This window comes from Pelodiscus sinensis, chromosome 3, assembly GCF_049634645.1.
Source record: "Pelodiscus sinensis isolate JC-2024 chromosome 3, ASM4963464v1, whole genome shotgun sequence".
Lineage (NCBI taxonomy): Eukaryota > Metazoa > Chordata > Testudines > Trionychidae > Pelodiscus > Pelodiscus sinensis.
In genome coordinates, this window is record NC_134713.1 from 12581339 (window position 1) to 12591931 (window position 10593).

Here is a 10593-nt window from a genome sequence, read left to right on the forward strand (position 1 = left end):
TTTGGGGCCCCTCTTGTCTGTCCAGTGTCCCAGGGATGCTGGGGGAGAGCTTGTGTGTCCCAGGAATGACAGTGTGTGTCTTGAACCCTTGATTTCTGGATTTAAAGGCAGGTACTTTAGCTGCTGTGCTACTGGAGGAGCTCCAGAAGAAACAATGCTGAAGAGCACTAGGGAACTTTAATGCACACCAGCAGGTTCTCGGTGGATCAACTAGTGCCCATTATGTTAGTGTGTTAAAAATCATACCCCCATAGCTCACTTACTGGATCGTGTAGATGAGCCACCAGGCTCCCATGGATTAAAAGTGCAGGAATTCAAAACGGCAACATTGTTGTGTGAAGGCCGCATCTTGGCCAGCACACCGCTGATTGACCCAGGCACCTCCAGAGCTAAAAGCATGACTTGCTTCAGCTGTATCTGAGGCTATAGCAATTCATGACCTCTGAGCACAGATGGGAGCCTCTAACAGACACTCACCAGTGTGTTACATTTGCTCTTTGTAAAGAGTTTGACTCCACAGGGTCTTTGGGCTCTGAACAGAGCAAGCTAATGACACTACTCTGTTGTCAAACTGGAGTAACGTAGCAGTTACTCCCAACCATTCACTTCAGTTATGTGGGGTTAAATCTTCCACTGGTGTAAAGGGGTGTCACTCCACTCAGGCTGACTGCGGCAAAGACGTGTACAACTCCACCAGTGTCAGTGATATTAGGAGCCCTTGTGCAGACATCTGGCTGTAGGCTCGACACGTGGAACCTCTCTAGTCCAGCACTCTCTGGTCTGGCAACTTCTGTGGTCTGGCATGATTTTAGTTGGCTGGATGTCCGCTTATGGGTGTGGCTACATTTTCTGCAGTTCCATGGAGTTTGCTTATAGCCACCAGCCCTGGCTCCCAGGATTCTGTGCTGTTATTTAGCTCTAATTTACCCCTAAATGTCTTCTAAGAGCCCAGTAAGCAGTGGAAGTGTTGGTTATGCTGCTAGACAATATTGACTTCCCTTGGTCTGGCAAATTCTCTACTTCAGCACCGATCAGGTCCAGAGGGTGCTGGACTACAAAGGATGAACCTGTACTTTAATCCTGGCGGAAAGCAGACTGGCTCTGAGCAAGGTTAGAGCACGAGGTGCTAAAAACAGGTCTGGGAGCCAGTAGCCCAACAACACAAGGGCTCCTAGGACAACCTGTGACTTTGACCTCTCAGCCCTCTCTTTTCATTCCTTCGCTGGCTCTTCTTCCCCTCCCCCCCCCCCCCCGGCACATCAATCATGAATTGTTTGTCTTTGTTTTAAGGCCCCTTGTGACTAGGTCCCTACCAAATTCACAGATAGAAAAAACACACTGGAGACTGTGAAACCTGATCTCCTCCGTGAAATTGGGTCTTCTGTGTTCTTTCCCCTACATTGTACATACAACGGGGTAAAAGCATACAAAAGCACACTGTATTTCTCAAATGGGGGGGCCCAGCCCAAAAGTAGGTGGCAAGCCTGTTGTAGGGCATAGTAGGGCATAGTATTACCACCCTCACTTCTGTGCTGCCTTCAGGGCTCTGTAGCCAGACAGCAGCGGCTGTTTGCTGGGTGCCCAGCTCTAGTATGGGGAAGGGTCACTTTTTGGGAAGAGGGGGTTGTCATGGCCTAAAATATATTCAAAGGGGGTCTGAGCAAAAGAAGTTTGAGTACTAATATTTACCAGACTCCTGTATACAGGGCAGTTTACAAAGGTAACTGTAGTAGTAATAAGCCCTATAAATATACTGAAGGAACACATCTGCGAAATTTGCTATTGATGTCACCACTAGCGTGTGATTTAAGTAGATCCCTACTCATGACCCTAATTACCCACACTCCAGTTATCTCTTATTAAGCTGCCAGTTCCAGCCGCCGATCGGACCACGAGGCCAACCTTCACTATCCACTTGAAACCACCTTTGTGCTTTCTCCCATGCTGCCCCTCATGCTTGGGAGGAGCTCTGCATACACATCTGCAAAACTAGCGCATTATCCTCCTCCGAAGCCCTGCTGGAATCTCTCCTTTGCTGGGATTCCTCTAAAACCTTGAGACCAGCTGGGCTGCTGATGTGCTGAGACACAGCCTGTCACACTGACCCGTAGTATCCAGTGGTTTCCTTTGTACCCCTTTGGTCGCCATCTGTTGTTTCTTGTCTTACACTTAGAATGTAATCTCCTCAGGACAGGGACCATCTTGCTCTGTTAGCATAGCATCCAGCACAAGGGGCTCCTGGTCCAGGAGAGAGGCTCTGAAGTGTCGTCATAATAATCATGATAATTAATAACAGTTAATGCAGCTGGAATTCAGTCATCATTACCATGAGCGGGACATCTTTGAGGACTCTTTTCTGCATGTAAAAGCTCCAGCCTGAGACCAAGACTTCCCCTCCCCGCCTCCCCCCAGTGTGCAAGGCACTGTAATAAGAAACAGTCCCAGCCCCAAAGAGCTAAGACAAGATGGATGGGAAAGAAAGCACTGTTGACCCCATTTCACAGATGGAGAACTGAGGTGCACTGTGATTTGTCCCAGGGAGAGCTGTATGAAAAGTCTGTACTAAAGCATGTAGGGAAGCTTTGTGTGAGTATAATATTTATTGCCATAGGAATGATTTAAAGCAGGAACTCTAGTGAGCCCTTTCCTTGGTATTTTAACAATGAGCGGAAGCTCTGCTTTGTTTGAGGAATTTCCTAGGGCACTAAATCGGATACTAGAACTCCGTTCTATTAAATTTCTCTGGGGCATATTTAAGATAAGTGCTTTTCATTGCAGTAAGTTTTAATTGGGGCTCAATGCAGCTTAGACATTGCTGTGCTTCAGCAAAAACAACATACCACAAGCTCTTCTCTGGTCTGGAAGCTCTGGGTATTTTCAAGTGGTTGAGGTGGAGAATTGCCCCTCCCTGAGAAGGAAAGTTTTAGCAGCAGGGGCAGAGTGAGAAGTCAGACCTATTCCTGGTACCTGCTTTGCATTCTTCCTGCCTTCCCAAATCTCTCTTCCAGGTTGTCTGACAGGTGCAACTAGAAAAAAGAAGCAAAACCAGCCAGCAACGTGGAGATTCAATGGAGACGGCATTTATACCGCCCTCCCCAGAAAAGGAATTGTGCACATCTCAGACCAGAATCCATTCATCTTCCCTCCACCAGTTCTGTGTGGTGGGGAGGAAACATTATTGAAATTTCACAGACCGAGACAAAGAAAGGAGAAAGTGAAATGGCCACAGGACAAAACTGGAAGCTGTCTCACCAGAATCACAGCTCAGGGCTTTCATCCCAAGCCCATCCACTGACTGGTCTGGTGCTGCTGGGGGCTCAGAGCATCTATCTGCAATTCTCTGCTCTTTCAAAGCCTTCCTGTGGGGCCATGGGCAGGCGACCTACTTTCTCTCACTTCCTCAGGTCCCCCTCCCTAATGGAGTAATAGTACATCCCCACCTCACAGGGGAATAACAGGGAGAATAATCCTCAATATTTAGCTACCTGCATATTGTGATGCTGTAGGGACCATATAAGTATGACAGGCACTCAATGCACTGCAGCTTCCCTGCCACACAGAGCCCAGTGGGAGACTGCAGTAAACTGCCTGTTTCAGGTGACCTTTGAGCTCCCCTTAACAGGAATATGTAATTAATATCCTGGAGTGAAATAGGGGAATAACAAGCTGTGCCGGGAAGAGGAAGAACTCATTTCTTATTCAGCTGTGGTCCAGCACAACTCTGGCATCCATCCCTCTGGCTGGTAGGTTTGTGGCTGTGATGTGCCAGGGAAGGAGGAATTTGTTAACTGGCTATAATGCAACCATAAAAAAACATTTTTCCTACCACTGTTATAGAATTGCAACAAATCTTATGCCAAGCATGAGGAGTGGCCAGAAAGGGTTCAACATCTGCAGGCTAACTGCCGCAGGGTCAGTCAATGCTAGCTAGGCTAGAACGTTAAAATGAAAACTTAATTGTGTGTGTTTACTTATCTATCTTGTTAGATGTTAGCCATGTACACAGACAGTTCCTGTAGCTGTGGATTTGAAGATCAAAGAGACGTTGAAACTAATCATGGGTGAAATAATTTCATTGTCTGTATGTTTTGTCAAAGTTTGAGATAAATTGTCTAATGGATAAATTACCTTATGTTAATGTGATGCTGTGTTTGGAAAACAGGCGGTTATAGCAAAAGCCTATTGTTCACCCAGGACGGTGTGGTCAAAAGGCTGCCAGGAAATGGTATAAGAAGACTATTGGGTCTAATTCTGTCATCTTGGGTCTGCTTAAGGTTTCATGCAGGGGAAACTTAAGCCGTAAGGATTGAGATCCTAGTCCTACGCTGACACTCCCTGATGTTGGGCTATAACCTATTAACTACATTCTGAAAGAACTCTTTGTAACTGCAAAGCTCGCCATCTCCAAGGTGAACCTGATCTTAGAACTGAACTCATGTCTGTCTCTATGGTGATCTTTCAGCTCATACGCTCTCACTCTTTTATGCTTAATAAATTGTAGTGCAGTTAATAAGAATTGGCTATAAATGTGTGTTTGGGGCAAGATCTGAAAAGTTCATGGCCCTGGGAAGTAATGTGCCCGATTCTTTGGGATGGGAAAAAACTTTTTTTGACTGGGTGGAGGCCTAAGGCTGGGTTGCTTTAAGGTAACTGTGTGGTTGGCTTCTGGGTAATGAGTAAGGGATCATAGAGAAGGGATCTCAAACTCGTTTTGGTCCACGGGCCATTCCTGGCTGGAGCAATTGTGCCATCTGGCCCAGGACTCCTGGAGGGCAGGAGGAGCTCTGCCCATTGCTGGCCCCCATGCCTTGCCCCTTCCTGCCACCACCATGCCTTCTCCCCCCCCCTTTGGCACCCTTGCCCCAAGGATGTGTCTTTGGGGATCACCAGGAGTTTGGTGTAGTGCGGCGGCAGCAGTCATCCCACCCCACCCCACATCTCCCACAACAGCAGGAGCCATGGGGAAGCAGCGTGCACTGAGTAAGAACACTCTCCACTGCGCTCCACTTCCCCAGAGCTCCTACCAGTATGGGGAGGTACAACTGCTGCTGCCACACCAAGTCCCCCTCCCCCGGGAATTCCCAAAGCCACAGCTTGCGGATGGGGTGCCTTGGGGGGAGAAGGCAGGTCAGTGACAGGAAGAGGTGGGGTTTGGGGCCCAATAATAGACAGCTCCCCTTCCCCCAGTTCACTGGAAGTGCCAGGCTGGATTGCACAATCACTCCTGCCAGAGAGCGCCCACCGGTCGGGAGTTTGAGACCCCTGTCACTGAGGCTGTTTTGTGCTGAGTATTGAAATATCCACCAGTTTTGGGGAGTGGGTGCCCCATTCTTCTTGCAGTTCACCCTGAGTGTCCTCCACTGGATCCCTGGGACCTCAGTCACAGCTATAGCGCAAACAGAGGTGAGGGACTTGATCAGAGGTGAGAATAATATTTACAGGTAGTGTCATATTGCAACTCCTCTGGGAGAGCCCTCAGAGCAGGAGGCTGGAGGGGGTGTGATAGACAATACCTGTAAGAAATGTAAGGGTGGGCTCAAGGCAGGAGGTTGGGGAGTGTTGGGGCATGGGTGGGCTCAGGGTAGGGTGTGGGGGTGTGGAGGTGTGCAGGAGTCAGGGCAGGGGGCTGGGATGTGGGGAGCTCTGGACAGGGGGCTGTGGTGTGTGTGTGTGTGTGTGTAGGTGGGTGTGCAGGGAGGGCAGGGTTGCGGCTGAAGCACTCCCTGATATTCATACCAAGATGCAACTTGCCCTTCCCCTTTCCTGTCACTGTCAGGGAGCGAGAGGAAAGCACCCAGCTCATCTGCCCCCTGCTCTCTCCAGCCAGGGGGCGAGGAATGCAGCAAACTGTGCACTTTCCCCTCGCTCCCTGACAGTGACAGAAGGGGAACATCCACAAGAAGCGTCCGGGTACAAATCCAATGGTCTGGGGGAGGGAGGGAAAGCTTCCCTCCTCCCTAAATGGTGCCTTGGTGGGGGGCTCAGGCCTGGCACAGTCCCGGATGGGAGAAGGAGGATGCACCCCTAGCCGGCCCCTTTAACCTCTCTGGCTGCCTGCTGCTTAGCTTGGAAGCTTGCAAGAGAGACCTGGGAGCCAGGCTCAGAGCGCCCCACCTCCTTCTGCCACTGAGCACCCCAGCCAGACAGCTCCTTGCCGCAGCAGTGCACACTGTCTTACTTTCCCCTCTGGGCTTTATGCAAAGATAACCGGGTGAGGTTGATCACCTGTGCCGCACAGCAGGTCAGTCTAGATGATCAGAATGGGCACTTGAGGTCTGAGATCTATGTGTGGAAGTCTCCAAGGAACTTCTTAGATCATTTTAATCTTTGCACTGCAAGGAGACACACAGCCCCAGAGTCTCGGTATGGCTGCAATGATTCACAAGCCCTCCTTACTCACAGCATCTCAGAGATGTCAGCCGTCTGCAGCGATGCTGAGGCAGCTTTTCTTGCTCTAGGTGAACGGGTTAAAGAGTGCAGAGGCTCTAGTAAAGCGTCTGACTTCCCTTTGTATTTTAACAATAAGAGGAAGCTCTGCCTGGTTTCAGGAATTTCCCACGTCTCTAATTCAGACATTAGAAAATGTCTATTTTTAAGGTAGAAGCAGGGGTGATTAAATAGCTAGATAAAACAACACACAAAGGTAAGGGGGCCAGAGAAACATACTTCACTACAGCACCATCACTTCAAGAAGAGGCTTTTTTATTTTTCATTAAAACAGAAGCCGAGAGCAGGGGAAATCACAGAATACTAGGACTGGAAGGGACCTCAAGAGGTCATCAAGTCCAGTCCCCTGCCCTCATGGCAGGACCAAATACTGTCTAGACCATCCCTGATAGACATTTATCTAACCTACTCTTAAATATCTCCAGAGATGGGGATTCCACAACCCCCCTGGGCAATTTATTTCAGTGTTTAACAACCCTGACAGTTAGGAACTTTTTCCTAATGCCCAACCTAAACCTCCCTTGCTGCAGTTTAAGCTCATTGTTTCTTGTTCTATCCTCAGAGGCCTGGAAGAACAAGTTTTCTCCCTCCTCCTTTTGACACCCTTTTAGACACCTGAAAACTGCTATCATGTCCCCACTCAATCTTCTCTTTTCCAAACTAAACAAGCTCAATTATTTCAGTCTTCCTTCATAGGTCATGTTCTCTAGACCTTTAATCATTCTTGTTGCTCTTCTCTGAATCTTCTCCAATTTCTCCACATCTTTCTTAAAATGTGGTGCCTAGAACTGGACACAATACTCCAAATGAGGCCTAATCAGCGCAGAGTAGAGCGGAAGAATGATTTCTTGTGTCTTGCTCACAACACACCTGTTAATGCATCCTAGAATCATGTTTGCTTTTTTTCAACAGCGTCACACTGTTGACTCATATTTAGCTTGTGGGCTATTATAACTCCTAGATCCCTTTCTGACATACTCCTTCCTAGACAGTCGCTTCCCATTCTGTATGTGTGAAACTGATGGTTCCTTCCTAAGTGGAGCACTTTGCATTTGTCCTTATTAAACTTCATCCTGTTTACCTCAGACCATTTCTCCAATTTGTCCAGATCATTTTGAATTATGACCCTATCCTCCAAAGCAGTTGCAACCCCTCCCAGCTTGGTATCATCTGCAAACTTAATAAGCGTACTCTCTATGCTGATATCTAAATCGTTGATGAAGATATTGAACAGAACCAGTCCCAAAACAGACCCCTGTGGAACCCCACTTGTTACTCCTTTCCAGCAGGATTGTGAACTGTTAATAACTACTCTCTGGGAACGGTTATCCAGCCAGTTATGCACCTACCTTATAGTAGCCCCATCTAAATTGTATTTGCCCAGTTTATTGGTAAGAATATCATGCAAGACCATATCAAATGCCTTACTAAAGTCTAGGTATACCACGTCTACTGCTTCTCCCTTATCCACAAGACTTGTTATCCTATCAAAGAAAGCTATCAGATTGGTTTGACATGATTTATTCTTTACAAATCCATGCTGGCTGTTCCCTATCACCTTATTATCTTCCAAGTGTTTGCAGATGATTTCCTTAATTACTTGCTCCATTATCTTTCCTGGCACAGAAGTTAAACTGACTGGTCTGTAGTTTCCTGGGTTGTTTTTATTTCCCTTTTTATAGATGGGCACTATATTTCCCCTTTTCAAAATTCTGGACTCTCTCCTGTCTTCCATGATTTTCCAAAGATGATAGCTAAAGGCTCAGATACCTCCTCTATCAGCTCCTTAAGTATTCTAGGATGCATTTCATCAGGCCCTGGTGACTGGTAGACATCTAACTAAATGATCTGCCAGATTCACGGTAACCTGTACTCCTAGGACCAGGTCTCTGCTAAATCAGCTTTGTTCCATCAGCTTGATTAATTTGCACCAACGGATGATCTGACCCTAATCACTTCATTTCACTTTGCATTCAGGGGCTCGGAAAAAAATGTTGCATGACAATGGAAGTAAAAAAAAGGCTGAAACGGTTTTTTTGATAAGCAGGATTGAAAAGTGCACTTTCCGTGGTAAAATAGCAACAAATAACTAGAGCGTAAAAGAAACTGTGGCCTTCTACAAATTAAATTTCCATTTCAGTTCCTACCCACTGCTCTTCCATATGGGTGCATCTAGACTACATCGACAGAGCCATGTAGTCTAGACATACCCCATGATGATAAAGCCAGACCTCATAATAATATTTTGCATTTATAGATCATCTTTCATCCCAAACTCCATATGTCCTTTACAAAGACATCTGAACATTACGTTCTCATTATGAGGAAACTGAAGCACAGAAGTGAATGTGATGTGCCCAGGGTCACACAGCAACCCAATAGCAGAGCAAGGAATAAAATTTATATCTTCTCACTCCCTGCCCTCTGAGTTAACCAATAGTGCTGCCTCATAAATGCAACAGTGCTTGGTTAGTTTCTGCGTTGCTGAATCAATGCTTACAAGAGACTATAGTGCTGGAGTCAATATCATCAGAACCTCCCACATAGTACATGTAAAAAAAAAAGCGATTAACCCTGAAAGCATCCGTGCTTTCACACCGACTCACAGCTTGACACTGATTTCAAGCCAACACAGAGATGATGGCTGCTTTGCCAGGATACAAATTAACACCAGACAAATGAGAGTTGCTAGAAAGCAAGGAAGGGTAGAAAAAGTGATTGAAAATAAAGATAACCATGAAACCCAAAGGTAGTCCCATGCTAAGGTCTCCTGTGTTGCACTTAGTATTCCAGGTCCCTCACCTTTAAAACCCTGCTTGATCCAATGTAAGTGTGACAAAGCAAGACTGCAAGAGAACATGTTTAAAATAAATAATTATGGCGTAATCTGAATGGAATATGTATGTTTATCTGCACTGCAAATCCCAGCCAGCAGAGATATTGAGCCAGGATACATTATTTTGTCATCTCCGAGACAAACAATCAAGCTCTTTTTCTCATTTTTGCAGATGCAGGGATTGATAATTAATTGTAGGCCACATGTTTAATTTGGTTTTCTACATAAAAGCAGCACCTCTTATCACCTCCATCTCTGAAGCATTAATTTCATCTAGCAAAGTCATTGTCTCAAAGAAAACCTCCACAAATGGCGTAGCAGCAGGCTGCACAGTTTAGCCCCCACTTTCACAAGCTAAAAATACCACACTAGAAGTGGTCCTCTGATCACCTGAAAATGAAACGTATCATATGGCAATTGCCTATGCCATATGAATCTGCACAGGGTCCCTGGACTCTGGCTTAGTTATTCTAGATTGGCACCACAAGGTGAGAGTTTGGTCCTGAACACTTTCCTGACCAAATGAGTTCCCAATATAAGGGGAATGGCTGTTGTCCTTACCTGCAAATGCCAGGCTCCTCTGAGCAGTCTCTCTCCTGCAATGAGACTCCTGTCCAAGTGAGAGCCTGAGTCTCAACCACTGTCCTTTGTTTTCCCACAGATTCCTGGGTAGCTCAGTTATACCAGGAAGGCACACCTGTTTTTTACCATTCGGGAAAAACAGAACAGCTGGAGAGCAATTCTCAGAGAGACACACACGGTGAGGAAGAGACTTTGGATTTAAGTGTACAAACTAACCTAACATCCAATAAAGATCCCAACCTCCTCTTCCTGTGACCAATGAGAAATCCCATCATTCACATTTCAGGGTGGAACTCTAGTAAATTCCACAGGGGCTGAATGGCTCCTTGCCATATGGGCAGGGCCGGTTTTCCCCAGCATCTCTGTTCTCATGGTGTGCAGAGCAGAGGTGTGTTGCCTTCTACTGTGGCTGCTGGTCTGAAACGCAAACCTAGCATTTGGCTAGGAGAAAGGGAGGAAACCCTGGGAAATGTAAGAGTGAAAATGTTTTCCAAAGGATTTCCTGTGCTTGGGGGAAAGTGTGTGTGGTGGGGGAGGGGAAGTGATGGAGAGTTTAATTTCAACACATGGCAAACACTGTTTCACCTTTTGCTTTATTTTTTGGCAATTTGTGGAGCTGAAATAGAACAGGCTTAGAAGCGAAAGTCCTGCTGTCAGATGTGACCTGGACACTTATGCTCAATTCACATAGAAAACTTAGACGCAGTGTTGCACTGCCAAATGTTCAG

The 10593-nt window shown here is 46.5% G+C and overlaps 1 protein-coding gene across 1 annotated transcript in view; it reads right to left on the reverse strand.

The window, feature by feature from the left end:
• Positions 1–10118, reverse strand: part of ADGRF5 (adhesion G protein-coupled receptor F5) — a 76806-nt gene extending 66688 nt beyond the window's left edge. Inside the window, exon 1 of the mRNA XM_075923387.1 lies at positions 9845–10118. The gene's annotated coding sequence lies outside the window, so the exon portion shown is untranslated. The remainder of the gene's footprint in view (positions 1–9844) is intronic.
• Positions 10119–10593: the final 475 nt, after the last annotated feature.